We start from the raw sequence: 23974 nt of genomic DNA on the forward strand, positions 1-23974 counted from the left end.
CCATCGTGCTCCTTGGTAGACAGGAGGTCAGGGAGAGGTTCACTCTCCTCTTCCGTCCAATCATCTGTCTCCCAGAGCAAGCTCACTTCGGACCTTTCGAAGTGGGGTTTGAGGCAGTTCATGTGGCAGACCCTCAAGGGGTTCCTGGGAGCCCGCAAATCCACCAGGTAGGTAACATAATTTTTGCGCTTCACTACCTCAAATGGCCCAGTCCACTTGTCCTGCAAGGCACAAGGTTCCACTGGGGCCATGACCCACACTTTTTGCCCAGGTTGAAATGCGACCAGAGTGGCATTCTGGTCATACCACTTCTTCATTTCTTCCTGGCTTGCTTCAAGGTTTGCCTGAGCGAATTTCCTGAAGTCAGCAGTTTGGTTTCTGAAGGCCCGCATGTAACTAAACACGTCCTTGGGAGTTTTCCTGGGAGCTACCTCCCAGCCTTCCTTCACCAAACTCAGAGGTACTCACACAGGGTGACCATACACAAGTTCAAAGGAACTGAACCCAAGAAACTTGTGGGGTACCTCCCTTGATGCAAAGAGAAGGCACAGCAAGAGGACGTCCCACTTACGCCTCATGGGTTCTGTTAGATCAATAGTCATGCCCTTCAAGGTCTGGTTGAATCTCTCCACCAGACCATTACATTGTGGGTGGTAAGGGGTGGTAAACTTGTAGATTACACCCCGCTCCTTCCACAGGGATGTCATAGAGCGCAGACCCTGATGCAGAGGTCTAGCCCGGGACCAGGGTTCAATTCCCCACCTCGGCGGGTCTATGGCTCAAAATTCCACGGACATTATAATTCTCGCCTCGGTGCCTACTCCAATCATGGAGTCCCACTCTGCAACTCTGGGCAATAGCTTGCTTAATCTCCACAACGGCCCCCACAACGCTAAGGATGCCTGGCCTCCACCTTGAGGGTGCCCAGGAGTGGACGCCTCACAGGGAAAGCCAGGATGGGTTCCACAGCAGTATTCGTACAAGCGCCTTGAGACCCTTGCGGGTGAGTAGTGCACTATACAAGTATCAATTTACATTTTATACTTGGATATGAAATTGTTCTCCCTGTCAGAAACCACCTCTCTGGGGAAACCCACTCGGGAAAAGATCCCCATTAACTCCTGGCCCACCACTGGTGCCGTCGTTGTCCTGAGAGGGATGGCCTACGGGTACGGGGTGGCGTGGTCCACCAAGACCTGGATGTACCTGTTGCCCATGGCCGTCTTGGGATCCAGTGGCCCCACAATGTCCATCCCTACCCTTTTGAAGGGCGTTCCAACCACTGGAAAAGGTTGGAGAGGAGCTTTGACCTTCCTCCCACTCTTACCGCTTGCCTGGCAAGCTGGGCAAGACATGAAATGTCCATCTGACTGCCTTCGCATTTGGTGCCAGAAGAAGTGGGTGTCAAGCCTGTCAAAGGTCTTGTCCTGACACAAATGTCCTGCCAAAGGCACGTCATGAGCCAGACCCAGTAGGAAGGTCCTGAAGGGCTCGGGTACCACCAGCACACGGTCTAACCCAGGCTCAGCGACCGTAGGCTCGCTGTACAGTAGATCATTCTCCCAGTATATCCAACATGACATGGACTGATCACCAGTCGCCTGGGCTGCGGCCTGCCACCGCAGACCCACCAGAGAAGGGCACTCCTTCTGCTTCTTGCAGAACTCCTCCCTGGTGGGGCCCCCTTCATCAGAGATGTCCCCCAGTTCAGCTTCCTTCTCCCCTGTAGGCACTGTGGCGTGCCCCTCAATGTCCGCCTCTTCCCGGTCCGTGGGAACTTCAAGGGCCGGTTCCTGCGCCCCTTGCCCTTTCTCTTGGGAGGGACTTGGGCCACTGTTTCAGGCTCCAAGTCCTCTTGATCACCCTCTCTGCCATCATTGACCGAGTGGACATGCATGCATACTCTGGCAACCCAAGCATCTCCAAGTGAGTCCTGAGATCAACATCCTTCCATAAGGACTGCTCCAAGTCATTACCCAGCAGACAATCTACAGGCATGGAAAGGCTCACAACCACCCTCAAGGGACCTGAGACCCCACACTCAAAGGGAACCTGCGCCACCAGACACTGGTGCTCTGAATTGTCCAACGCAATTACTTGGTGGAATGCCCCTGGGACGACCTGCTTCTCAGAGACCAGGTGACGCTGGACTGAGGTCACATTGGCTCCACTATCTCTGAGAGCCTCTACCCTTTTCCCATTGATGGTCATCCAGGTGCTGTATTTCTTTGTGCTAGGGGGCACCGGGTTTCCTGGGACAATCTCACTGTCCCCTAGTGAGACAAAGGTCCTTTCTGCGGGGTCCCAACCCTCCTGTGGGTACTCCTCCTCCCCAAGCTCTACACTAGCCAACACCTTGGACTGCCCACCTGTGGGTTGCTGTTTCCCATTAGGGCACTTGGGGTCCCCCTTTATGTGACCCACCTGGTGACATGAAAAACACTTGCAGGGGCCGGTCTCAGCAGGCTTTCCTGACGAGACCCCTTGTTTCTTATCTCTGAGGGGATGGGAACCTTTACCCTGGGTGTTAGTTTGGGACCCTTTAGAGAAATCCTGTGCTGTACCCTTGTCCCCCCTCTTTTTTTTTTTCGGGACCCTGCCCACTTTGGCTGAGTCTCCCCCAAATGCTTTCTTGTGGACCCTGGTACTCACCCAGTGCTCCGCCTCCAAAGCAAGCTTCCTGGGGTCAGTCAGCTTACTATCAACTGGGTGCTGGCGCAGATCTGTTACACATAAACTAGACAAGTGCTCCCATGCAATCAAAGTGCTCCCTGTAGCTTAAACGGACCTTTTGTTTCCCTCAGCCCTGCTCACTTGTGTACTCGCGCACATCGCGCCCATCGCCTGCAGTCTTCTTCCGGTCTCCCCCGCCGCCGCTGCACTCCACCACCCGTGCGCGGCCGCCAAGGGAGGAGACCACAACACCCAGCAATCCCTGTGGCTGATCCCGCTCACCACAGGATTTGGCGGCATGCGGTGCATCATAAGGAGCACGGAGCTGCTGCGGAGCGGGTGCTCCCTGTAGCTTAAACGGACCTTTTGTTTCCCTCAGCCCTGCTCTCCGGAGTACTCGCGCACATCGCGCCCATCGCCTGCAGTCGTCTTCCGGTCCCCCCCACCGCCGCTGCACTCCACCACCCGTGTGCGGCTGCCGAGGGGGGAGACCACAACACCCAGCAATCCTGCGGCTGATCCCGCCCACCACAGGATTTGGCACCAGGCGGCGCATCATAAGGAGCACGGAGTTCCCGCATCACGGAATGCACACGACTGACGCCGTGCTAAGCCTGGGCATAGGGCAGGCCGTCTGTGGCCGTCCGAGGCAGGAAGAGGCAGGGCTGGGCCACCCCCCTTACACCACCATTTGAAGGTACATTGTGCAATCAAATTGTAGAGCCCCTGAAAATCTGTCATATTACTGCCCTTCACCCAGCCATCCAGTGACCGGCAAAACACATCCACACATTCCAACCAAGTCTTGGCATCACACTTCTTACTGGACATGAACTGATCCCTGTACTTTTCAGGAGTAAGACCATATTTAGTGAGAAGGGTGTCCTTCATGTTGGGATAGGTGTGGTGTAACCCCTTACCCAAAGCTATTATAGTATCCCTGGCGTCTTCCGGAAAGAGAGGCCCCAATCCTGCTCCCCAATTCTCCTCAGGGACCCCATTCATGTGTATTGCTGCCTCATAACCCTGAAACCACCTTTGTATGTTGTCCCTCTGAGGTTCTTCGATTTCTGACTTCGTCCCGTATTCAGCCGCCATTTTAGGTCTCGTCGCCATTTTGTGTTGCACGGCACGGCGAACGGAGTGTTTTTGCTTTTCTCAGCTGCTGCATGTCCTTTCTGTTAAAGAGTAACTCCATTGCCCTTCTTTACGAAACCAATGTCAGGGTCTTGCCGAGTTCTTTAATCCATGTCTGGGTTGACTGATCCCCGTCTCAACTGACTATTTACCGTCTCCTATTCTCTCCTTACATTATCTTATCCGACTGGCCTTCACTATTCTCTCCTTGTATTCTCTTGTTACACAACTATCCTTTGAGGCACACAAATACGTCCTGCCACCTGCAAATTGGATTGTTGGTACTAGTACTGATTAATTTGTTGATAGGAGTAACACAGGGGTCTGAGAGAGGGGCGTATTTGAGACACCTGATAGCTTGTTTTCCAACTTTTCCTATTGGCTTGTTTTGTATGTGTAAGGAGTAAACTTTGTAAATGTGTTTCCTATAATAGATTGTACGCCACAGATTGAAGTGGCAGTCTCCTCAGAACCCACCTTGCGTGTAACTTCTTGGATAACTGTGCTTGGCTGCAGCTAATAAACCTGGCTTTCCACGCTCAACAGAGTGTCTTGTGTCTCTGTTCGACAAGGCAGGTGAACTCAGGGATTTAAGGCGTGCCCTGTGCCGTCAGGCCCATAAGGCCCGGCTCTCCAAGTGGCGCCCAACATTTCAGTGGTAGCGGTTCAGCCTGAGGTTCGTGAGAAGCCCCGCAAGAAAATTCCGGAGGATTCGCGAGCCACGTCAAGCGACCATTGTATGTCGAAGTGGACTGAAGGTCTTTTGCAGCATGGGTACTCCTTTCCGATGGCTGTTGATGACTGCTGCCCTGACTGCCGCCCTGCCTTGGACCCTCTGGTGATGACTGGTATTGCGAGACGTTAGACGGACCTCTGCTGGTGTGAGAAGACCATTTAGTTAAGTATTCGTGGGTAGCGCCCACTTCTTTGTTTTGTTTTGGAATTTTGTTATTCGACCATTGCAATAGCCGAAGCCAAGGGGTGAGTACATTTGTACTGTGTTCTTTGCTTTCACTCCTTGAAGTTGGTAAAGGGGACCAGTGAACTTAAGATGCTTGGTCTGAGCGGAGTTTGGAAATTTTGTTGTTTTGGTTGTACTAGGGATTCCCGGCTCTAGGACTCATGTCCGATTCCTCCTGTTGGAACTCCCACTTATGAGCTCTATTCTAAACATGGTGTTGGCCCCATTGCCTTTAATGAGGCATGGATCCGATACACGAAGAAAGATGGTGTTTTACGGTGGCCACAAAATGGTAGCTTCGAGCCTGATATATTAGATAATTTGGAAGTAATTTTGTTTAAAAGAAAAGCCCGTCCGGCAATGTTTGACACTTTCCGCCTTTGACTTTAAGAAGCTAAACAGAGAGAAATTAAGCAGGTGAAAAGAGATAGAAAAGCGAAAGATATGTCGATCATACAGGCTGCCCAGCAATTCAAGGATAACGACACTGATCGAGCGATTGAAGTTTTAGACAAACAAAATCGTATGGCATTAGATAGATGCTACCCTGTGTTGCCTACTTCGCCACAGAGTAAGGATCTTGATGAAGATCCCTTAATGTCTCATTTGTTGAGATTGCCTCCGCCTTATGTACCAGGAGCTAATGCACCTGTATTATTGCCGCCTGTCCAGCAACCTTTTGTTCAGCCAGGTGCTCCGGCTCCTCCACAATTGCCTTTTCCTGCATTGCCACCTGCACCTCCTTTGCCGCCAACTTCTGTACCTCAGTCTCCTTCATCTTCAGGTTCTCTTGTGACGGCTAGTCCTTCTTTTCCTTTGCTTAATACTGCGTCTCCAGTTCTACTGTCTGCTTCTTCCCCGACTCGTAGTAGGTTGGTTGATACTGTTTCTGGTCTTTTCTCTCCTCTTTTTGGGTCCTTTAATAGGACTCCTGCCTTTTCTCAAAGGCAATCTCATAGTTAAATTCAAGATTCTGCCGAACTAGTTGCATTGGACTCTCTTGCTCACAAATGGATTATGAGTGGTCCGCTGTATAGTGTACCTGATATTCTGAGTACTTTTCTTCAGTTGGATTTAACTCCTCGTGGTCGGTTAGATATACAGGACAGATTTGATAAAGGACTTATAGTGGGTTCCGAAGTTGAGGACGCTATAAAGACACTTGTTACTTTTAGGTCTTCATATTCTTCTCAGACTATTCTTGAACCTGATCCTGCAGTTAGACAGCAAACGAAAATGTATCCTATTAGGGAAGTTCCTCCAATATGGAGAGGGGAGGTTCCACAAGCAAGTGCTGTTCAGCGTATCCCTGCTCATTTCCAGCGTATATGGGTACATGTCCCTTGGAAATGATCTGAAGTTTTGGCACTTAAACAGTCTCTACCAGACCCTCGAAAAAATCCTGCTGGATATTATAAAGATCTGTCTCAGACTGTTGATGCATGTATCACAAATTTGGCCGATATTGATATGCTGATGGGGAATGTAGTTCCACAAGCATTGTGGGTTCGGATTCGTAGAGAGGACCACGACCAAGCTTTAGGTGGTAATCGGGCCGCTATAGCTGCTGCAGATGCAGCACAAGTGGGTGGTGCTAAGCCACATGATTTGATTACACAGTTGCCTGGTAGGATCATCGCTTTAATGAAGACGATGATGCCTGCCTTACGTGTTAACTGTGTTAAGTTAGCTGCGTGTAAGCAGAAGAAAGATGAGAGTGTCTCCAATTTTTTTACTCGTTTTGAGGAGACGTATATCGATCACAGTGGTCAGGATATGAGTACAGAAGGAAGACAGAGATTATTTGTGAATAAATTCGTATTTAATTTACTTCCTGAATTGTTGCATAAATTGAAAGACTCCAAAAGTTCCTGGGCTGTTTCTTCGTCTGCACAGATATTAGCCACTGCCCAGGATTACAAGAATAGGGATAAAGAAGAGAAAGATAAGATGGAGAAGAAGACTAAGGAATTAAAAACTAAGGTTCTTCTTCAGCAGGCTTATCCCCCTCGCTATGGTCAGCGTCAGTTTCAGCAGCCTCCCCAGCCTCAGAGGTTGTTACAGAAACCTGAGCCTTTTGTTCCACGACCTTTGCTTGGTCCTAATCAGTGTGCCTATTGTAAAGAGGAAGGCCATTTTAAGAATAGTTGTCCGGTTTTATTACAGCGTAATGGTGGATTTCCAGGGCCGCGAGGCCGTGGTGGTTTTCAAACAGCACCTAGAGGTAGAGGGCGAGGTGCGTTGCCTCAAGGACAGCGTTCCTTTCCCCCTCAGAATTCTTTGAATTATTTCGATCAACAGATTACTCAGTCTGAGCAATATTATAATGACGATTATTATGTTGGGGGTGAGGTTCAGGATTTTCATTCTAGTTAGGACAGCCATGGGCAAAGTAAGGGAGTTGAATCAGTTCCAGTGAATCAGAATGTGCCTTATGTTGAAGTTGTTGCATTGGGTGTTGCAGAGCCATTTCTTTTGGATACTGGTGCAATGAGAAGTTCTATCATTCATTCCAAACTCCCTGGGGCACCTTTGTCTGGCTTAACAAACGTTTCTGTAGGATTTTCTGGTGCCCCAGTTGCTAACCCGGTTTCTTGTCCTTTGCCTCTTTTGATTGGTCCTTACGATTTGGAAGCTCTGCTTATTTTAAAGACTGGTTGTGGAGAGAACTTGTTGGGTTTGGATTTGTTGAAACGTCTTCATGCAACATTGTATTCCCCCTCTGGTGTGCATCTTACCTTAGGTGAGAAATTAGTTTCTCCTACGTATCTATCTAAAGCTTGATTTACGCCTGAATTGCAATCTCTCCCTGCTACGCTTTGGGCTACGGGTCCGAATGATGTTGGTCTGCTACAGATTCCACCTTACGTGGTTACTATTAAGCCTGGTGTTAAATTGCCACGTATTCCTCAGTATAAGATTTCTAATGATGGTGAACGAGTTTTGTTGGCTATTATCTATGATTTGGTTCAGAAGGGTGTGGTGGAAGAGACGAGAGGTAATGTTTGCAATAGTCCTGTTCTACCAGTTCTTAAACGCACTGATCTTTCTCAGCCTCCTGTATATCGTTTTGTGATCGATCTTCGGGAGGTCAACAAGATTGTTGTCCCCCAGTTTCCTGTTGTCCCGGATATCACTACCTTGCTTACTATGATACCTGCTTTAGCGGCATGGTTCTCGGTTATTGACATCAAGAATGCTTTCTTTAGCATTCCTATTGCTGAGGAAAGTAGGGATATTGTTGGCTTCTCTCTGGGAGGCCGAAGTTTCCGGTTCAAGCGTGCACCTCAAGGCTATTGTGACAGTCCCTCCATTTATAGTCAGGTTTTAAAATCTCAGCTTGATGCTTTCATTTTGCCTCCAGGTGCCACTCTGATTCAGTATGTGGATGATTTGTTAGTTGCTGCTGATTCGGATGATGTCTGTAAGGATGTGACTGTTTCACTGTTGCGTCATTTATCTGACCTGCATCACAAGGTGTCCCCCTCTAAGTTGCAATATTGCCGCCAAGAGGTTACCTACTTAGGTCATCTCTTGTCGAAGGAGGGAAGATGATTGACCCCAGAACGAATTCAAGCAATTGTACAAATGTCTGTGCCATCCACACAAAGGGAGGTACGTGCCTTTCTGGGAATTACCTCTTATTGTAGACAATGGATTCCAAATTTTTCTTTGTTGGCTAAACCTCTGTTGGCACTCACGTTGAAAGATACACCACAACCTCTTCCTTGGTCTGACGAGTGTCAGAAGAGTTTTTCTGACTTACGTACTGCTTTGTGTTCTGCCCCTGTGTTAGGTACTCCAGATTACAGTAAGCCTTTCACACTCTACTTTCATGAAAGAGAAGGTTGCACGTTGTCAGTTTTAACGCAGCAATTCGGAGACAAACAACGGCCATGTGCCTATTTTTCAGCTACGTTGGATCCAGTAGCCAAGGCATTGCCTAGTTGTCTCAGAGCTACAGCAGTGGCAGCGATCTCTATTCGTCAATCTGCTGGTTTGGTATTAGATAACACTCTTGTTGTCATGGTACCACATGCAGTAGATACTCTTTTGAATAGAACAAAAACACAACACCTCACGAGTGCTCGCTTGTCTGGATATGAGCTGACTCTCTTGGCTAGCCATATACACATCAAGCGGTGTAATACTTTGAATCCAGCAACATTGTTGCCCATCCCAGACGAGAAAGGCATTCAAAACAGCATGATTGTTTTCTCCGAACAGAGGAGGAGACAAAAGGCAGAATAGATCTAAAAGACACACCACTTGTGGACCCGGATGGGATCCTCTGGGTGGATGGGTCTTGTTTCAAACATCCAAATGGTGAGACGACTGCAGCTTATGCTGTTACCACCTTGTATGCGGTAGTGGAGACAGCACGCATTGCACAGAATTCAGCCCAAGCAGCTGAATTAATTGCCCCGACGAGAGCGTGTGTGTTGGCTAAGGGAAAGAGAGTGAATGTTTACACTGACAGCCAATACGCCTTAGGTGTGGCTCATAGCTTCGGTCGCTTGTGGAAGGAAAGAGGATTCTTTACTTCCCATGGGACTAAGATACAGCATGGTCAGTTGGTGACTGGCCTTCTCGAATCACTTGCTCTGCCTACGCAAATAGCAATAATCAAGTGTAGTGCTCATAAGAAGATTACTGATGATGTGGGACGCGGGAATGCTTTTGCAGATGAAGTAGCGAAAGAAACGGCGAGAGATGCTACAAGTCGCATGTGTGTTGCGGGCCCTGCAAGATGGATCAGAGAGGGAGGAATGTGTGAGGACACAATAGAAAGTGTGAGAATGATTCAAGAAGAGGCTACTGAGAAAGAATTGAGTAAGTGGAGAGAAAGTACAGGGATGTTGGACTCAACAGGGTGTTGGACGGAATTGCTAGAACATCAGCGTTGGCTGTTACCAGACGCCTATGTACTACCTGTAGTTACGATGGCGCATGGTCCAGCCCACATCAGTGCGAAAGGCATATGTAAACTTCTGGCTCCAGTATGGCAGAATGAAGGAATTCCTAAATGTGCAGAAAATGTGGTAAAGCATTGCATTATTTGTTTAATGCATAATCCAGGAAAGAGAACCCCAACTCCAGCAGGTCATTTTGCTCCCCCTGCGTACCCTTTTGAGGTATTGCAAATTGACTATATCCATATGGATCGTTGTAATAACCTCAAGTATGTTCTGGTGGTGGTGTGTGCCTTTTCCAGATGGATAGAGGCCTACTCCCTAAAGGACAATACTGCTTTGTCTACTGCCAAAGTTCTTTTGAAGGAGTTTTTCCCGAGGTTTGGTTTGCCGCGCATTGTCTGGAGTGACAATGGGAGTGAATTTGTAGGCCAAATCATGCAGAAAGTGTGTACAGGTCTTGGTATTAGGCAGAAATTCCTTGCGGCAAACCACCCTCAGTCACCAAGCTCAAATTGGCAAAGATTCAGGCCAGCACGGGTCTTGCTTCGCCTGATGCCTTACCCTTGGCACTTTTATCCATGAGAACTACTGTTCATTCCCGTTTAGGTCTTAGTCAGTATGAGGTCATTTTTGGACGCCAAGCCAATGTCTGGGGAGTCCCTCGACCTAAAAAGTATTCTGACATCCCATACCCAATGTTGATTGACTACTTGCATGACCTCACCACTAAATTACGTATTCTTCATCAACAGGTTCAAAACGCTTTGCCAGAGGCCTCTGCGGATCCAGGTCACTCCATCCAACCCGGAGACTGGGTCTGCTTGAAGAATTTCAAGCGGAAAAAGAGTCTGGAACGTCGTTGGGGCCTGCCTCGGCAAGTTTTGTTGACAACACGTACAACAGTAAAGGTCGTCGGGAAAAAGAGCTGGATCCACGGCGTGCACTGTAAGAGGGTACCTTTGCCTCTACCTATTGATCAGTGGGTTCGTAAGGGCATGAGTGATAGTGAAGGCGAAAGGGTCCTTCAATTTGTACCTTTTAGTAGTGCACGCCTGGATCAAACGAACTCTGAGAAAGAAGATGACGACGTGTTGCAAGAAACTGTACCATCACATCTACGATTGAACACGGACAACCCAGAAACTTTGTTTCAGGAGCAACGATCCCTAATAAGACCCGGTACAATTTAAGACACAGACAAATAAAAGACAATTTAATTTTTCCTTTTTTCTGATTATGTTTTTGAGAGACATTCTTTTTCCACTATCCATTAAGTTGCAGGGTCACAGTAGGAGTCTTAAGCTGTGACCTGAGTAGTGACATAGGTCTGCAGGACTTGCAGTGTCATAGGACGGCTAATAATCACAGCTAAGTGATCTAGGAAGATTGCCGTGAGCAACGCTTTAGAGTATGGATACTAAAGTGGAAATTAATTATCAGAATTTAAAGATGAAAAGTAAATTTAAGAAATTATTGGTTAGTCCATGTGGCATAACCTTATGTATTTTAACATGTTCATGTATTTTATTATCATGTGTAAGTTGGGTTGTTTATATTATGCAGCAAGCACCTGTTCCAACTCCTGTTTCTTTATCTTTCCTTACTACTGCCTCCCCACATCGGTTTCATACACTCCCAGAACATGAACAGATTAGGAGAACAGAATACTTTAATAATTCATTTATTCAGTTATTGCATCAGCATCAACTGGTAATAAACACCACTGATTGTTGGGTCTGTGGGCTCATGCCCCATAACACAGAGAGAGGGATGCCATATTTAGTCCTTCCATTTTCCTATGAAGGCTCCGCTTGGGCTTACTTGGCTATGTTCTCTAATGTTTACCAGAACCAACTACGGTAGCCTCATGGTAGTCCATATGGTGGTGGAGCAGATTTTAGTCACAGTTCTTTGATAAAGGGAATAGTGGCCATGGCTAGAATTGCTGAGAAAAGTAAGATTCCCGTTGATGAGAAAAGAGCATATGATGGCTGGAATATAACCCGTTATGTTACTAGCCTTACAGGTAAGGCTAGGCGAAGGAGATCCCCATCAATTTGGACTGTAACTCATCGAGGTAATTTCTGCCTACAGATCAATGGCCAGAATGTCAAAAATCAACAGGAGAAGAGTGTGTGTTCCCATACTTATGTCTTTACACCTCAGATTCCCTCACCATTAGTGCCATCACAAGGCACATATTTTATCTGCCATGACAGAGCTTATACATGGCTTCCTACCTACTTTTCAGGAACTTGTTATGTGGCTTTTCTTCTTCCTTCAGCATATACTGCTCCTTCAGGTCATTATAGGAAGAGATATGGCAAGGGAGTTATTGATTCGAAAGACACGGCAGGACAAGAAGGAGGTGACTTTATTAAAGGGTTGCTTCCTTTCTGGGGCCCAATGGCCAATAGCAGAGACATCAGACAACTAGTTTGTGTTGTTGAGGCTACCACAAATGTAACTTCTGGAGCCTTGAGTAATCTGACAGCCGAACTTCAGGTGGATCGCCTTATGACTTTGCAGAACCAAATGGTTCTAGACATTGTCCTTGTAGATCGTGGAGGAGTCTGTAAATTGATCGGGTCTAGTTGCTGTATTTACATTCCTGATAAAGCCCCTACGGTATACCAAGCTATCTCCAAGTTACATATCATCTCTGAGTCTATACATCAGGACACGGGAGATTGGTCTGTGATGGGATGGTTTTGGGGACTACTGTCCACATGGGGATGGAAGATACTAACTTTCCTTGGAATGGTCTTGGCCATCATTTTCTCTTGTTGTCTCTGTGTACATTGTGGACCTGCCATCTGTGGTCTTTGTGCCACTATGTGTGTCCCGAAGCCTGTGTTGCAGAAAACAGAGAATATTAGAATGATGCTACAGCAACAGCTCGATGACCTCATGGCAATTGACATCGACTCAGACTAACTTGAGTCCTTGGTGTTTTTACCTGAGTAATGGCAAAAGGAGGGTCTGAGGTTCTTTGATTTCTGACTTCGTCCTGTGTTCAGCCGCCATTTTGTGGCCCGTCGCCATTTTGTGTTGTCCTCACTCAGGCGGAATGGCGAACGGAGTGTTTTTGCTTTTCTCAGCTGCTGCGTGTTCTTTCTGTTAAAGAGTAACTCCATTGCCCTTGTTTACGAAACCAATGTCAGGGTCTGGCCGAGTTCGTTAATCCATGTCTGGGTTGACTGATCCCCATCTCAACTGACTATTTACCATCTCCTATTCTCTCCTTACATTATCTTATCCGACTGGCCTTCACTATTCTCTCCTTGTATTCTCTTGTTACACAACTATCCTTTGAGGCACACAAATACGTCCTGCCACCTGCAAATTGGATTGTTGGTACTAGTACTGATTAATTTGTTGGGAGGGGTAACACACAGGGTCTGAGAGAGGGGCATATTTGAGACACCTGATAGCTTGTTTTCCAACTTTTCCTATTGGCTTGTTTTGTATGTGTAAAGAGTAAACTTTGTAAATGTGTTTCCTATAAAAGATTGTACGCCACGGATTGAAGTGGCAGTCTCCTCAGAACCCACCTTGCGTGCAACTTCTGGGATAACTGTGCTTGGCTGCAGCTAATAAACCTGGCTTCCCACGCTCAACAGAGTGTCTTGTGTCTCTGTTTGACAAGGCAGGTGAACTCAGGGATTTAAGGCGTGCCCTGTGCCACCAGGCCCATAAGGCCCGGTTCTCCAAGTGGCGACCAACATGGGGCGGCTTCAGTGGTAGCGGTTCAGCCCGAGGGTCATGAGAAGCCCAGCAAGAAAATTCCGGAGGATTCGCAAGCCACGTCAAGCGACCCCTGTATATCGAAGTGGACCGAAGGTCTTTTGCAGCGTGGCTACTCCTTTCTGATGGCTGTTGATGACTGCTGCCTGACTGCCGCCCTGCCTTGGACCCTCTGGTGATGACTGGTATTGCGAGAGTTAGACGGACCTCTGTTGGCGTGAGAAGACCATTTAGTTAAGTATTCGTGGGTGTCTCGTGTCTCTGTTCGACAAGGCAGGTGAACTCAGGGATTTAAGGCGTGCCCTGCGCCGGCAGGCCCATAAGGCCCGGTTCTCCACCTCTTCTTGAATTCCTTGCCTACATTCTTACGGATGTGTACAATTCTGTCTGCCTGTCCTAAAGAGTTGCTGCCACCATCTGAGCTGTCTCTATTCCTTAGCTCCAGCTCCTTAAGACTTCACTCATGATCATCTTCCTTTCCTCCATGGTAATTCTTTTTTCTTCCCTTTCACTTTCTATCCTGAGTTTCTCCAACATGAACTACCTTGCTTCCCGCCTGTCCTCCAGGTCCTCTGAGGACAGGCCACTGCTGCCTGGCCTGGAGGGTTCCCCCTTCCCAGAAGCACATCCATCCTAGGAATAGGCTCCTCGGTCTCTCCACTAAGATCACCAGACTGCTCGCTGGCAGTTATCAAATTATGCTAGAAAAATAGTTCCTTGATGTCAATAGCTCCGTCCGGGGCTATCACGGCGTCGTGAGCATATAAATCATATAAATCATAAACAGTTCTGTCTGACAACGGTGTCGCGGGCCAGCTACTGTGTCGGGAAGACCCGCAAACAGTACCTTTCAGGAATGCAGGGAATCGGCGACCTCTCGTTGAGCTTCCGAAAGCACGGCGTCCGCAGGCGTCGGTTCCGGAGGTCGGTGCAGGAGTTGTCGGGGTGCTCTAAGTCACACGCATTGCAGATTGATCTCCTCTCTGTTGGAGTCAGGAGCGCTGGCGTTGGCAGGCGTCGTATGCTGCGGTGTGAAATGCAGCAGTGCGACATGCGGTGCCCTCAGGTCACGGTGTGAGCAGCAACTCGGTGGCAGAGTCAGATGGCGGCGTCAGTGAGACCAGGGTCGTGGTGTGAAGTGAATGCGGTGCTCCCTGCGGTGCAGGCAGGTCGCGGTGCAAGCAGCATTGTCGTCATTGCTGAAGTGCTGTCATCGATGGCGCCGGCGTTGGCAGGCCAAGACTGCGGTGCAGGATGAGGGCGGTGTGTTGTGTAACTTTATGAGTGGTGCCCTTGAACCACGGTGCAAGCAGCAGCATAGATTTTGGCATGGAGCAGCATCATTGGGGATACCAAGGTGTCCTTGTGAAGCGAAGCGGTGCGGAGTGCGGTGCCCACAGTGGCTACATCAGCAGTTGTCATCAGTGAGACCAGGGTCGCATTGCGGCGGTGCCCTCTGCGGTGCCTTCAGGACACGGAGTCGGCAGCTGCGTCGTAGACGTCGTCCGGTTGCATTTCTTCTGTTGCAGCACAAAACACACAGTCCCCAGTGCTGAGGGCAGAAGAGCTTGAAGTCTTTGCTGTTCCTGAGATTTCTTGAACTGGGGGCAAGCTCTACCTCAAGAACTTGGAGAAACACACAAAGTAGATTGCATAAAGTTCAATCCAGTCCTTTCACTGCCCAAGACAGAAGCAGCCACTGCAGGCCAACAAAGCAAAGCACACAGCAAAGTGGTAGTTCCTCCTCACAGCTTCTCCGGCTCTTCTTCTTGGCAACCTTCTTGGTCCAAAAGAGTTCCAAACTTCAGGGGTCTGGGCCCCAAAATGTATATCCCAAAATCCTTTGATCTCTTAGGCCAGAGGTCTTCAAACTTTTGAAGGTTGAGCCCCCCCAGCTGAATTTTTTTAAATGTCGGGCCCCCCACCACCTGACAGAAATTTATGGAATCTGGTACACTACATAATTGACCGCCACCCGCATATCCTGGGCCATATCTGACAAATAATGTTCAAAACAATGAGTGTTTCCTCTTTCTCCAGGAATTCCCTCACTACCACTCACCAACAATGCATCTCATCTCGCTATAGCACTTTTACTGTTCGTGTGGGGGAAGCTTGCACTGCTAACCAATGCTCTATGATGTAAATATATTTGGGGAGATGTTCTCTGAGTGTGAAGAAAGCTTGAGCTGCTGCAGTCTGTTTCATATCTGCGCTGCATGCCTGAAGGATACTAGTACTGTTGTTGCCACACCCCTGGAATCCCAGCTCCGTTCATATGGGGGAAGCTTGCACTGCTGCCCCTATGTTCCATGATGTATATGTATTTGAGGAGAGTTTGTACTGTTCTCTGAGTGTGAAGGAAGTTTGTCGTGCAGCAGGCTGTATCATATCTGTGCTGCATGCAAGAGGAATAAATGTACTGTTGTTGCAACACTAAGGAATCCCTTCTCTGTTTGTGTGGGGGAAGCTTGCAGTGCTGATGCATGTGATTTGCCTTTTCTCGGTTCGTGAGGCTACCGTGCACGGCTCCCTTTCTGTTCTTGCTCTGTACTTGTGAGCACGTTTACACTGCTCCTGTCCCTGTGTGTGAGGAAAGTCTGTCACAGTTTCCAGTATAAGGAAAGCAGTGCTGCTGTATCTGGTGTGGGTCTGTGAAGCAAGCTTCCACTACTGGAGACTATCACACCAGTGCACCGTGTGATTGAAGGACGTTTGTCCTGCTGCCATTGGTGCCACTCATTATTCACATCTGTGTGTGAGCGGAGCTTGTGCCGTTGCTCCTTAGACTGAATTGCTGGAACCACTAATGCATGCAGTAGTTTGTGCAAAATCCTCAGATTTAACTGAGCACAAAATGTGGTTTAATTGTAGGTTTCCGTTGCCGAGGGCCCCTAAGCCTGCCATTTAACAGGGACACCCTTTTCCATATGTTGAGTTGTGTTTGCGCCTCACCGAGTCCGCCTCCCGTGGGGCTCAGGCACCAGATGTGAGACGAAGGCAGGTGCAGTGTGAGTGCTTTCACTGTGGTATCTCCCCACTATCACCTCTCTCCTCTCTCCATATGTATAGATGCTGCTGTGAAATATACTCCTGTTGTTGAAATCCTGGCATAACGTCTTAATCACAGCTCAGAATCACGGCAGGGCCAACTCAGCCTATTATCCTTTTCAACAAAGGTAGCACTGTAGAACTTGAGATATACACATCTGTAATTTAAGGTTCTTAGAAGGCTCAGTGCCGCAACAGCGTGCTGTACTCCTCTGGTACATGCCTGCCTTGTGCAACAGTAATAGTGGAAACAGAGCAGTGGGGTCATGTGTGCGGTAACATGTGACGTGTATGTTCCTGCCTGTACATATCTGACTCATTCAAATCCGGGTGAGAATCCGAGATGCTGGTGTGTCATGTGACGTGCGGGGAAGAACGCTAACCTATGTGTGCGGGCTTCCCTCTGACATGGAAAGTAATTCTGGGCCGCGGATAGTGCAGTGTTCAGGGTGTACTGTGCTTGGGCACTGTCCTGCCTGAGTGACTGATCCTGTTGGCATTACACCCTTTTGTTTGCTCGTTACTGTTCTGCTCCGGGCAATGTGTATCGACAGTTGTATTTCTTTGGTGTGTTTGCTCTGGTGTGCTGTTTATACGTCTAAGTGTCCAGGGTAGTAGTTTGCGCACTGTGTGTATCTCCTAGAGTTGGGAGAATTAGGTGGGCAGGGAGCTAAGAACTTCAGAGAATCCAGAGTTTCCAAGGGTGGCTGAGAGAAGGGTTTCCATGCAGATGGCTCATCATCGGGGCCACCTTGACAGCCGAATGCCGTCAAGGTGTGCTGCGACACCTGGAATACAGTGGAGCGGGTATGTGAGTGATGAATGCAAGAAAAAAAGTAAGTGAGTTAAAAATTGTCCTGGTATCACTTATATGTGAAAAATGTATTCTTAAGACTACTGGACAATAATAAAAACAGTGTGTGTCGATACAGTAAAAGGTTTTATTATGACCAAGTGTATCTGTAATATATGTGCTAGGTCTACATGTTTCAAACCGAGTGGAAAATGCCGGTTTTTCTTCAGGACTAAAAAGGAAATGGGAGGTCAGGGTACACTAACGCCCTGCCATACCTGCAATCCTTTGTCCCCTGGTAACACAGATAGTTACAGGACAAGAAAGAGGTAACCCGGGAGTGGTTACGTTAATAGCAAAAAACCTGTAAAGAAAGAGAAAATATAAGTCACAAAAAACTTGTTGCGTGCCTGCAACGTAGTGAAGTGACGAAATCTGCTCTTTCTGTGAATCATCCCACACTCAGTTAATGCGAACTAATCAGGTGCGATTGTGGTGATCGAATTGAGAGCCAGTTTCATCTTGGTGAAACTAGTATTGTTTCTTAGCACACCTATCAATGTAAGTGTGAATGGTGAAAGAGCGTAACTTGTTTACCGCTTGCTTTCTTAGACTATAGGTGCGTGATTAAGCAGCATTCATATCCTTAGAAGTGAAAAGGATTACCGAAGTGCTATTGCTACAACTTGATCCAGACATGACAATACATTACAAACAATACATATAACACACAATGTAAATAGATCGTGCTTACTCCTAATCAGGGGTCATTAGGCTGCACGGGATTAGAGGGAAGGGAGGCCACAGTCGAGGAAACATATTCTGTAAATGAAGAGGAATAAGCTGAGTACCCGGTGGTATGCTCGTCGGTACAAGAGAGCTGCTCGAGTGGAAAATAGAAACAATCGCGTTTCGATTTCGAAAGGCCAGGATCTACTTACAGTTTCTGTGGTTAGTTAAGGCCGTGTACCTATTCAGGCCCTCCATGCGCCCGTAAGGAGCCGAATGCGGAGCCGGAGGTAAAGGCAGCCGCCATCAGAGTTGGGGTGGGCGTGGTTTCTGTGGCGTGATGACGTCACAAGTCCTTCAGAGAAACTACGGAAGCCCGATGGGCACAGGCAGGGGGTAACCATGGAAACGCGATTGCGTTTCGACGGTGTTCCAGTTACAAAGTAACTATGGAAACGTGTTGGCGTATCGAGGTGTTTAGTTTACGGGGAGAGAGAACTAACAATCTGAGAGGGAGTTAGTAAATGTAGTGAAAGGTGCTATTGGCATGTACAAGATTAAATTGAAAGAATGTTGTTAACATTAAATCCACGATGGTAAAAAGGGCGTGAGAACGTTGGGGGTGTGACACCAAACATGTGTCATTGACATTATGGAGGGTATAATAGTTATAGGGTAAATACCCTTCCTTCTAATTAGAGTTGAGGTAGTGGAAACAAAAGGGATCAACGCCAGGGGATATATGACCCTTGAGGATCAGAGGGCAGGATATTAACCAGTGGGCAGGAAATCTCAAGAAAAAACTCAAGAAAACCTCAGGAGGATCAGTCATTAAACAGGGGATATATGACCCTCGAGGATCAGAGAACAGAATATTAGCCAGTGGGCTGGGAGTCTCATGAAGTACTCAAGAGGATCAGTCATTAGAGTACACTTGCCCATGGTATATTATCATTAAGACCATTTAGATGTGTGGTTAGTCTGTACACCCATCTTTGCTCTTTCTCATACAGACGTTTCTGTAGATTGGGTCCAGGTGATATTTGTTCAATGATAGTCCAAACCATGTCGTTTTGTGTGTGTCCCTTCTCTATAAAGTGATCTGTTAGCCGGGTTGCATTTTTCTTTCAGCGTATGGTGCTGCGGTGTTCGCAAATCCTTTGTTTCACTTTTCGAGTGGTCATTCCTATGTACTGTTTTTTACATGTACATTCGATCAAGTACACCACATTACTGCTGTTGCAGTTGGTGTGAGAAACCTGTCTCCATGTTTGGCCTGCTTCTAGGTCCAGTGTTTTTGTGTTCCTAGTCAAATGACAAACGCTGCAATTTCCGCAGCGGTAATGTCCCGTGACATCCGGTAGACCCCAAGTTCTAGTGATAGATTGAGCGGCTGATGCTGTCCTTACTTTGGGTCTGGTGTTGACCAGAGTGGCCTTGAGGCTGTGAGACTTTTTGAAAGAAAACAATGGTTTCTCCCAGTATAGATTTCCAGTATTTATGATTGCCCAGTGCTTATTTATACTTCTGGTCACCTAATTCGATATTGAGTTGAACGTAGTCACACATGTCAGGGGTATTCCATCATTCACCTCAGTTTTTTCTTCAAGTAGTGCCTCTCTGGGCTGGTTCCTGGCCCTCTTTTGACATTTACTCACAATCCTATTAGGATAACCACGCTTACCTAATTTCTCAGATAAGTCCTTTGCTTGTTCCTTGTATTCAGACAATTTACTGCAGTTCCTGCGCAATCTTAAAAATTGTCCGTAAGGTAAATTCTCCCTTAGAGGGCGAGGGTGAAAACTCTCGAATCTTAACAGATTGTTTTTTGCGGTAGGTTTATAGTGAGTTTTTGTCTCCAGGTGATTGTTCTCTTTGCTGATAATTACATCTAGAAACACGATTTTTTCTTTATCATAACAATTGGTGAATCTGAGGTTATTGTCACAAGTATTTATCCAGGTGATGAATTGATCCAGATGTTCGACAGGTCCTTGCCAAATTGCCAGGACATCGTCGATGTAACGTTTCCAAAAAGTCAGATTTTCGCAGAAAGGGTTTGTCTCATTCAGGATGAACTTTTTTTCAAAGTCATAGACGTACAAACCAGCTATGCTGGGGGCAAAAACGCTTCCCATTGATGTGCCCCCAGTCTGCAAGTAGAGGGTACCTTCGAATTCAAAGTAGTTGCGTTTTAATGCCATCTTGGCACATTCCAGGATGAAAGCTTTTGGTTAAAGGGTGTTCTTTCACTGCTGAGGTTATGTGAAGGTTGAGCATGTCTGAGAAATGATTTGCGCTGTGTCGTTATCCATACATAGCATTTTAGCTGTAGGAATTAACCTGGTTTGCTCGGGTGAAATTGCAACAGCCCCTTACCCCACCCCCACCCCCTGTGTGTCAGCCCGGGCTGAGACAGTTTCCCCGCACAGCTGCACCAGAGTACTTCACAGGTCTTTAAAAGACCTTTTGCATGTTAATGAGGCTTTGATGGTTTTCACCCCTTCTTAGGGCCCCTGAAACTCCACTCTGCCGTTTGCTTGAAGAATGAAAAAAAAACGCCCCCTCCCTCCCGAAATTTGACTCTAGGTGCACCTCAGCCTGCTGGCGGAGTAGAATTGCAACGATGTGGGACTGTGAGATTTATGAGTGGAGTGCGCGCCCCTTGAGACGGTTCTGCCTTCTCTGGTGTAACTTCCTGGCAGGAGGTGGAGACGGCATGATCAGAGGCAGAGCAGGCCCTTTGAGGTGCAAGGAAATCTCCTCCCCCTTCCCTATTCCTGACCCACCTAAACAATCTGGAGCCATTCCTGCTCCCCAGCCTTCCGTCATCCAAAACCCAGACAGACAATCCACATTCCAGCAGAGGCAAACGGGATGACTGAGCAAGAAAATACTTAATTTCTAAAAGTGGTATTTTCAAACACAGAATGTAAAAATCACCTTCACGAAAAGATGCATCTTTAGATTCTGAGTTTAGACACACTAAACTTTATTTTCCTTCCTAGTTCCCCGGGCCAACTATGTTTATAAGATGTTATAAACAAACTCCCCATTCTGTCCTATAGGGAACAGATAACCATGCATTGTCGAAAAAGGTAATTGGCCGTAATTCATGACATGCCACACACACCAGGGCATGTCCTACCATTCACATACACTGCACCCGGACACAGGAGTACCTTGGGCCTACCTTAGGGGTGGCTGACATGTAAGAAAAGGGAAGGTGAGGGACTGGCAAGTGGGTGCACTGGCCAAGTCGACATGGCAATTACAAACTGAGCGCAGACTCCGCAATGGCGGGTCTGAGTTACCTTTTCAGGGCTACTCACGTAGGTGGCACAAACAGTGCTGCAGGCCCACTAGTAGCATTTGTTCACAGGCCCTGGCACACTCAGTGACCTTTACCACGGACTAACAAGTAAATCAAATATCCAATCATGGAAACACCAATCAATAACACAATTTACCACAGGAGCACTTGCACTTTGCCACTGATTAGCAGTGAGAAACGTGCGCAGACACACTACGCCAGCAAAAACAGAGTCAAAACAAGGAGGTCAGACAACATAAACTCAAGGGAAATACGTTAAAAGATGCCAAGTCTAACACCACCTGTGCCCTCATCCACCACCCCACCTCCCCCTTCCCCCTAGAATAGTACCTTGGAATGGTACTTAGAACTCCTCCCGGAGAGAACAGTGCAACACTCCCTGCCCACCTAATATCATGCTGGAAAAAAACAAAAAAAGACACAAACAAAGATTCTGGGTAGGTATATTCTCAAATTATCTTAATTCAGCTTGGAGTTGATCTTTAGCTAACGAGTGTTTCTTCTAAGATGCTATCTAATACAAATGCTATTTTCTGTTCCCCGATCTCCTTTAACTATAACCAAGAATTCTTTAGCCCGATCAACTGTCTGAAATATATGGGATCGACCTTTGTACAAAACTTTTAGTTTGGATAGCTGAATTATACCAGCAGGAGCATTGTTTTTTTTAAATTCATCTATCATTCCAAAGTCTCTACGTCTTTGTGCTGCCAGTATCTACATGTACGAGTATATTTGAAATGAAAAGTTATCCAAAGCAGAAAAGGCCTTTTTTTGGATTGCTTGAGTAAAAATATTTGCTTTAATCAGGACAGCTCCGAAATTTATGAGAATTGTTCTTGGAATTTTTTTATTTTAAGGACGGATAGCGGGTACTCAATGTGCTCGATTAATAGTCAGATTGCCGGTTTCCTGTGCTTTTTTTGGGGAGCAGCACTTAGCGCACCAGTTCCGTTATTAGCTGGTCTGGTGCCTTGCTTCATGATCTTCCGGTATACCCACAAATCTTAGGTTCGTGCATTAAGCACGGTTTTCTACATGGTCTAGCTTTAACTGGAGATCTTCCAGCTTTGCTTGCAATTTGATCAGATTGTTTTCAGCTCTAACTGGGTCATATGGGTCAAAATAACTCTGTAATTTATTAAGCGCGACATCTACTCCCAACACAGGGGTGCCCTAGCGCTAGAATCTGATGCAGATTCTCATTAATATGGCCCATTTGTTCATTGGTTTTACAATGTGCTGTTTCTTGTGGAAGCTTCATTTAGGGAAGTTCATTGAGTATCTGATTTAGTGTTAACTTGATCGTGGAGGGCGGTGCTGATTCGACTGTTAAGGGAATCGAATCTTCTATTCCCATTTGCACGTTGTCAAGCAGTAAGACTCTTTCAACTGCACTTAAAACAAGCAAATCTACATTAGAAATCAATTGGGTGCTAGTTGACTCTGGCCGGTTCTATTTTTCATCCCCTTCAAACCCCCTAGGTAAACAAAGGATATGCCTGCTTCCCATCTTCTTGGAGTATCCCCTTCGAAAGCATGTGGGCTGCTGTGTGGGGTCTCTTTCTACAATATTAGGGGCGGGACTCAGAGATTGTCAACATTTTTTGTGGGCTCCATCCTGCCTTCGATCTCTCGGAAAAAGGTATTGTCCAGCTGTGCCTGGTGATGGGAATGGAGTTGAACTATTTAGAGTTCTAGATCAATTTTACTCCAAAAAAAATGTGTCTGTGTTTTCTTCCTGGTAGTGCACTTTTTCGCTCAAGGATCTCTTGAAATGCACTTCATTGAGGTATTAGTTGCTCTGATAGTTTTGGTTCCAAGCGGAGTTGTCGCAAGTTGGCCGCACGCTGCATCCACAGTGCATGGACCTCTTCTGCACCCGTCTTGCTCTCCCTGCTTGCAAGGGGTCTAGACCTCCCTCTCAAGGTGCTTCAACCCCTGATTTCATCCCTTCCAAGCCGAATTAGGCAAACCGACTGGCGTCCTCTGGCTCATCGCTTTACTGCGCTGTCATGAGGTTATGTGAGCTATAGAGTGGGCAAACTTTGGCCATGCTTTGTCAGGGTCCTAGCAGGTAGGAGTCCCTGTTTCTTTTCTTCCTGGGGTTGGTTTAATTAATCAATTGCACCACAGCACCTCCTTTCTGGCTATCTGCCCCTTAACCGTAGCCTGTTTGGAGTTCTTAACTCTTTTTCCCCTATTGTCTTTGGAGAGTGTCTTCCCCCCCCCCCCCCTTTCTCCCAGGAAGATCTACTAGGCACTACCATTGATCAAGCACCGTAAACAAGGGCACAGGAGAGACAATGCAAAGTAATAAACTCACTAAACCGGTCCCCTGTGTGTGCACCCACAGTGCTATTTCCCAGTGGATCTAATTGATCTTGCTGAGCTCTCGTCTGCCACTCCTTGCAACACAGCACAAGCCTTCCACGGGTCCCTGCACCCCTCGACCTAGCTTACCTTCACCTCAAAATTTCAGAGACCGAAACCAAGTCTCTTTTGTCTCATGTATCTCTGCTGCAGGAAACTCCTCAGTCCCTCAATAGCCACGTCACAGCTCAGCCCAATTCAGCCATTCTCTTGGCTATGAGTAGAGCTGCAGCTACCTAGCCACAAACAGCCAGACTGGC

This window comes from Lissotriton vulgaris, chromosome 5 (assembly GCF_964263255.1).
Source record: "Lissotriton vulgaris chromosome 5, aLisVul1.2, whole genome shotgun sequence".
Taxonomy (NCBI): domain Eukaryota; kingdom Metazoa; phylum Chordata; class Amphibia; order Caudata; family Salamandridae; genus Lissotriton; species Lissotriton vulgaris.